This window comes from Perca fluviatilis, chromosome 8, assembly GCF_010015445.1.
Source record: "Perca fluviatilis chromosome 8, GENO_Pfluv_1.0, whole genome shotgun sequence".
Taxonomy (NCBI): domain Eukaryota; kingdom Metazoa; phylum Chordata; class Actinopteri; order Perciformes; family Percidae; genus Perca; species Perca fluviatilis.
In genome coordinates this window covers 5283706-5290015 of record NC_053119.1, presented here as the reverse complement: position 1 = coordinate 5290015, position 6310 = coordinate 5283706, and the positions used below count along the sequence as shown (strand labels likewise).

The 6310-nt window shown below is 39.6% G+C and overlaps 1 long non-coding RNA gene across 2 annotated transcripts; it reads left to right on the top strand.

The window, feature by feature from the left end:
* The first annotated feature begins 475 nt into the window (after window positions 1-475).
* On the top strand, window positions 476-4145 carry LOC120564560. Of its 2 annotated transcripts, XR_005640119.1 has the most exons (5): window positions 476-1139; window positions 2070-2145; window positions 2444-2583; window positions 2721-2848; window positions 3004-4145. It is a non-coding gene; the product is annotated as an uncharacterized LOC120564560 (long non-coding RNA). The 2 variants fall into 2 exon arrangements; XR_005640118.1 differs by lacking the exon at window positions 476-1139 and having other exon boundaries at window positions 1734-2145.
* The last annotated feature ends 2165 nt before the right edge of the window (window positions 4146-6310 follow it).

Genomic DNA, 6310 nt, shown 5'->3' with positions numbered 1-6310 from the left:
TCCAAAATGTTATTTTGTTTTCCAAAATGTAAATTTGTTTTCTAAAATGTAAATTTGTTTTCTAAAATGTAAATTTGTTTTCCAAAATGTAAATTTGTTTTCCAAAATGTAAATTTGTCTCAAGCTTTGTAAAAGTGTTTCATTCTTTGTAATGTTGCATTGCACTTCCCGGCCACCGTACTTTTGCCACGAGTCCAAGTCAAGTCTCAAGCCATCTGATCTGTCCCTAACACTGTATTGTTAAATCTTATGAATTCAAAGCATGTCCTGTAGCTACCATCCTTAGAGTACAGTATCAAAATCAGTTGTGGGATAACTTTATGGGGTCTACTTAACATCCCTCTAGCCCTCGGACCTGGTGAAATATTAACCCAAGTCTGTCACATCATATGGATACAGCTATAAAGATACAATGTGCCTGTTCCCAGCATTAGCACAACACTTTGCGATGGTTAGCTTGTTACCTGTGGTGATATATGCTAAATGTAACTGTTTTGTTATAAATAAGCTGTTAAAAGTAAGAAGTTAATTTGCCTCAAGTCTTATGAGTTCTCTAATAGTCACTTTAAGACTCTCAGCTGGTAACCGCTATGTCGCATGAGCGGCAGTTAGGAAGTAAACGAACGCTACAAACTAACGGTTCAGTGATTCATGGTTGTAGTGTAGCAAGCCAACTACAGCTACATTTGCCTACATTTATGCCTAGAGTAGCATTGTTGGTATGTATTCATTCACTGTTTTTTAAACAATTACATAGGTTCATAGATCATTAGTTTGATGTCAGTGTTATTTTGTGTTAAGTCTATATTACAAATGTCCGTGATCGCTGGCTTTGGTGCTGTGACTAGTGTTGCATGGTTGCTAGGCAACTACACTCTTAAAAATACTGGGTTATTTTATTAACCCAACCACTGGGTTGAGGCTGTTTAACCCTGTATTATGTATATTCAACCCATATTGGGTTACTTTCAGTAACCCAGTAGTTGGGTTAATGGTTTTGGACTGTGCCTTGATCTGAATAACCCAACCAATGGTCATTTTAACCCAGTGGTTGGGTTACATTCAAGTTTGGGATCCTCCTCCAACGGTCTTTTTCTTTTCTCCGACGAGGCGGGAGACCACTCATGGAAAAGCTGAAGGTTTGTCATTTCTCATTTTTAGAAAACTACCTCTGTCTTCGACAGAAACACGAGCTTGCTAGTTGTTAGTTATAATATATATAATAATAATAATCATTATTTCCATAACCGGACAGCCTGTAGGACTTAACATTACTTTGCCGAAAGCAACCGTTCCTGCCCCTCTAACGGCTACCACTGATGCTAATTAAGCAAGCAGCTAGCAAGCTAGCAATGAGCCTATGCTTACTACAACATTGCTTCATTGCAGTCAAACAGCAGACTTTAGCTCCGGTTACTAGTTACTTACTTGATCTTGATTCATTGCCGGATAGGAGGAGCGTTTTAGCTCTGATAATCCAGTTAGCAACAGTGATTTCTAGCTAACTACGATTCATGCATGCTATAAGGCTAGCGCAAGTTCAAGTATGATAGCGCTAATGCTAGCTAGTAGGTTAATATTGTAGCATGATACCTATGATTTAAATGGAGACTATTTCTAATTCTCTGAGGGAGTGACACATAAACAGTGCTTTATAAACATTTGTGTGTGTGTCTGGGGCAAATCACGAGACAAATTCACTATGATATGAAGTATTATAACGTTTTAAAAGATCGCTAATGCTAACCGCTAGCTAGCGCTAGCTAGCGCTAATTGCTGACTCATCCTGTAAGCTAGCTAGTAGCTAGTACAGAGCGAAGCATTGAAGGTGCATTGCACGCATTCTGTTGACAAAGTAATTTGTGTTTAGTGCAGTTAACATACTTTGATTGTAGAGATACCACATTGTGTTTTAAGTGATTATGAAAAGACCACTAGCTAGCTAGCTAGCTAGCTACATGGCACTAGATTACAGCAACTTCGTTATATTTTCACTAGACAGACAGACTGCAAAATACACTTCCATACATTGATTGAACATTAACAGATCTTGTTCTTCTCCCCTATAGCGATTGAATATGGAGGACTTTGTTAAACTAAAGTTAACAGAACGGCAACTTCTGGAGCTGATTGACACTTTTGCAGGTAAATATGTTATATTGTTGTACTATATGCCTATTATTAATATTATTGAATATGTCAACATTAAAAAAATTAGTTACCCTATGCTCATGCATCCCCAATGAAGTTGTATGCTACACAATACTCCATTTTGTTTAGAAGTACAACATCTTGACATGTAAGAGCATTATGTAAAATAATCTAACACTCTCTCACACACACACACACACACTTTCTCTATTTTCCTTTCTCTCACTTATCTTATTATTTTTGTTTTGATGATATATGATTTAATTAATTATTCTAAATCTCCCCCTCTCAGATTGCGCAGGACTTCGAGGTTCTTCATAAAGAGGCATCAGACTAAATGTTTGACCTGGAGGAGGTTCAGCGAGAAGCTTCTTCATGCGGCCCAGCGGGGGGGGGGGGAGCTCCAGGTGCAGACCGAGTCTTTGTCTCAAGGTAAAAATTATAACATCAACATAACCCTTAGATTTGTATGGATTTGTGCATTTTTCGAGCCATAAGCTACTCTATGATAATAGATAAATAAGCTATGATAATACTTATGTCAAACTATTTTCTTTCTTTCTTTACAGGCTCCAAAGACTACGTTGCCCTGATGGTTCTGCCAAGCCTGATGCCACCTGCAGTCTTCAGAATGGGCCGAAAGACCGTGAGGACTACAGTGTCTGACGCCATGAAGGCCTTCATCGATCTTAAGCCTGTGAGTAGTCCTAGACTCACACAGCCCCTTGGATCTAGTGATGCAGGTCTTTTAATGTAAAATCTGTTAGAAAACATTAGCTGTCAGCTGGTCAGAGTCTTTTTCATTCAAGTACTTTTTTATGGAATATTATATATGATTATTATTATTCGCAGGTCGGATGGTGGAGTACCTTCAGGCAGCAGACCAGACCATACCCCTGCACCCTGGTGTTGGGAGGCGAGGACTGCTGCTCACAGCCATTCACCGTTCCCAGTGGGCCGGCCCTGGAGCACGACAGCGTTGTAAAGCTGTACATGTTTGTTTCAAATGTTTACATGTGTTTGATATCAATTTCCCAAAGCAGTGTTTCTCTGCTTGGGGGGGGTAGTAATGTGGCCCCATGCGTTTGTTTTTTGGAAATGCTCATGCATAAGGGAATTCTCTCTTTCTCTCTCTCTCTCTCTCTCTCTCTCTCTCTCTCTCTGTCTCTCTATTTCTAATATTTAGGAGGAATGTAAGGAGGGAATGAATTATTGTTAATAATTGTTGCTTGGTATTAGTCCAGTTATTTGATACACATTTTGAAATGAGGTAGGGGTAATGTAGGCCCTATGCGTTTCTTCTTTGGAAACACTCATGTGATAAGGGAATTGGGCTTGTTATTGTTATTCCAGTTTTTCTCTTTTAAATGATTAAATTAATATTGTTCAATAAAATAAGTGACATTAATGAAGTGTATGTATTGTTTATTATTATTAAAAATATAGGGATTTTATAGATTAAAGAATAACTAAATGAATGGGTCAAATATCAACCCAACAAGGGGGTCAATTTAACCCAATATTTGGGCTGGTGGGCCTGACCCAGTAATGAGTTGCATTAACCCAACATTGGTGTCAGAATGACCCAGGCTTTGGTTAGGCGAAGCAACCCCTTATACTGGGTTAAAATTTCAACCCAGTTCAAAAAGTCAAAACAACCCAGCATGTGTTCTGTCCTATATTGAACCAGGTACTGGGTTGGGAATAACCCAATTTGGGTTATTTTCAGCCCAGTATTTTTTAGTGTGTATAAGTCACAGGACAGGCTACACTCGTATGAATGAACGTAATATTGTTTACATGTAAAAATATCTTTGTACAGCATAATCACTATCAGTTTAATAGTTATGAATTATATTGTGTAACGGTAGAAAGGAAATATTTGAATTGATTAAATTACATTCTGAACAGAGGCTATATAGTATGTTAAAAGCTAGCATAGAATTGATTAGTCTGTTTTTGTATGTTACAGTTTCACACTTTCCTTGAAACGTCAATAAACTCTGATATGTGTAACTGGTTGTCTTCACTGTATTAATATTGTAGTGTATAGCTTTTTTTTTAAGAAAAAGTTTAGTGGGTTTTGAGTGTATAGAGCAATACCGAAGATGGCATAATAACGTCTCTTTCATTCAAAAAAGTGTCTAGTGTCGAAGTGGAAATCAAGAAAGCGCCACACCAGTTACAGAACAACATGCAGCTCACCGTCAGTCCAAATAACCCACAATAAGCAGTTTGAACTCACTGATGTAATGCCATTTATTTATTTTCTAAGTGTTAGTATGCTCAGTGAAACTGAGTCCAGAATTAGGAGATCCCGTGTTTGGTGTGGACCGTGTACATGGATCGTTGGGGCACTTAACAGCGCATGATAAAATTGTACAGATGGATTAAAGTAACAGAAATACCATGTGTATCTCAGAATATAAGACATTCCAGTTTGGTGGACCGGGTACACCTTGTTCACTTAACAGCCTACAAATCATCCACGGGATCAGTTACGCATCCCATGAGTTTGCCCCCCCGACACAGCGTTTGTTCCTGGGGAGATGGATCCGTGCGTCCCGCCTCCTGTGCGCCATCGTCATACGTTTCCCCAACATATATGCGGCAATAAAAGAAAATAGAAATGCATGAATGAATTTAGATTTAAAAAGCAATAATTGCATGAAAACATGTTGACGAGTCTCGAAGCTCGAGTCTGAAGTCTTTCGGGTCGAGTCGCAAGTCAAGTCTGAAGTCAGCTGTTTGTGCGACTTAAGTGCGACTCGAGTCCGAGTCTCAGACTCGAGTCCCCATCTCTGTGGCAGGCATATCTGGCATTGCATGATGATACTATTGGCCCTCTTGAATTTAAATGAAGAACAGTTTTTCCAAACGTGGCCAAGGATTTTCGTCATTTTGGGAAGCAGAATTCGATGTTTCAGCATTTCTACTGAAACGGTCTCTGAACCGTCGTGGCTCGCCTTACCCTCCTCCATCTCGTTCTCGGTCTCCTCCAGAGAGACCTGGCGCCTGGTAGGCAGCCGAGATGCTGAGCAGTCATCGCTGTAGTGGTTCCCAGCAAGATTGTTTTTCTTCCTTTCGGTTTTTGTTAGTCGAAGTGACTCGATAACGGATGGGATTTGTAATGTAGCGAAATACAATACTTCACTCAAAACGTAATCAAGTACATTTTAAATTACCGATTTTAAAAACTACTTGAAAAAATACAAAGTACACAACAAAACTACTCAATACAGTAACGTGAGTAAATGTATTTCGTTACTTTCCACCTCTAGTGATTTGGTTGGTTTAAAGAAATGCAAACAACCCAGCGCGTTTTTTTTTTCCTATCCCAGAATGCATCTGTGGTGTAGCCAGACCTTACTGCATAGCGCTGTGGAGCTAGGTCTAGCAATGCAAGACTGTGAAATGTAAGTGGATAAATAAGTTGGCTGCAGACCAAGGATATTAAATTATACCAGCCAGCCTCACAGATACAACAAGCCTCCAGATCTTATCAGAATCAGAATCAGAAAAGCTTTATTGCCAAGTATGTTTACACACACAAGGGATGTGTCTTGGCATCGTATGTGCAAGTCACATTAAAGCAACATGCACAAACACACCGAGTCACCATATGTGGCGCCATCTCAACTCTCTCCTAACTCTCGCAACAGATACAGCATGACATGAGGAGAGGAGAGGGAAACAAAAAAGTGGCTCTCAGACTATCCTCATAAAGATAAGAACAGTGTGGGAACAGGAAAAAACACCTCAGCACATAAGCACACAACAGTACATTTGCACTGCTGCACATAACATAACATAATACAACATAACATAAATGTACAGTTGCACATTTAGCGGCGAAGGCGTGGGACTGGGGGTACAGGGCGGGGGGGAGGGGGCAGGTTATCTGCTCTCCCATGCCCCTGCAGTGAGTTTTAGTTCTGTTTCAAGGATAAGATCAGTAAATATTGGGTGTGAGGGAGAAACTGCAACTGATAGATGGAAGGCAAGGTAAGGCAAGGCTTTATTTGTATAGACCTTTTTCACAGCAGACATGTTGACATGTCATAGTAGGAAAAGCACAGGTGTATTCAAAACCATTAATGATGGCTCCCAGCAGAGGGTGACATTTATGTGCAATTATTTTGACTGTGATACTGTTTTA